We start from the raw sequence: 897 nt of genomic DNA, 5'->3' as shown, positions 1-897 counted from the left end.
CAAAAACAAAAAAATATTAACATTATTGATATTTTTATTGCCTGTATGATATGGGAAAGGAGCACATGGCACTGTGAATATATGGAGGCCAAAGGAAAATTTTGAGGAGTCAATTCTCACCTTTATATCTTTACATAACATCTTTCTAGCCTCCTGCCTTCTTATTTTGAAACAGGGGCTCTTATATTGGCCTGGAACTTGTCAATAGTCTATAGTACCTGGACAGAAAGCTCCAGGAATCCACAAGTCTCTGCTTCCCACAAGTTTGGATTGAAAGTATAATGTCATGAGACTTAGCATCTTAAACATGAGCTTTAAGGTTCTAACTTAGCTCTTCATGCCTGCAAGGTGAGAATTTTAGCTACTGAGCTATCTCTCAGCCCCCTACCTCTATTTTGAAAAACTAAATTTCTCATGCTAGAAAACAGGTAGCATTTGCCTTTCTACATCTAACTTATCTTAACATGGTGATCTCCAATTCCATCCATTTTCCTACCAATGATATAGAGAAAACAAGGATCCTGACATCCAGTGTATTTCTCTATAGCTCATGCTATGAAACATGATTGATCACAACAGTCAGTTCTCCTAGGGTCCTGATGTTTGTACATTAATGTAATTCTGCAAATTTTTAATGTTTCCTCTTTACTTTCTTTAGTTGGCTTGTTTAATGTGTGTAATATGTGTTCTATGGAAAATCACTTAAATCTTTACCTCCCCACAAAAGATCGATTGTTTTTGGAAAGAGCAACAGACCAGAAAATATGAAGTTAACCAGCTGACAGGCTGTAAAGTTTGATGGGATTTTTTTTTTTTTTTAATAAAAATTGACCTATTGGAAGAGCTAGGGGATAGATAGGTGGCTAGCAGGGATCTGTTGTGCTATCTCAGTTGGGC

The sequence above is a fragment of the Mastomys coucha genome, unplaced genomic scaffold, assembly GCF_008632895.1.
Source record: "Mastomys coucha isolate ucsf_1 unplaced genomic scaffold, UCSF_Mcou_1 pScaffold6, whole genome shotgun sequence".
Classification (NCBI taxonomy): Eukaryota; Metazoa; Chordata; class Mammalia; order Rodentia; family Muridae; genus Mastomys; species Mastomys coucha.
The sequence above is the reverse complement of the archived record's forward strand: the minus strand, read 5'-3'. Positions refer to the sequence as shown.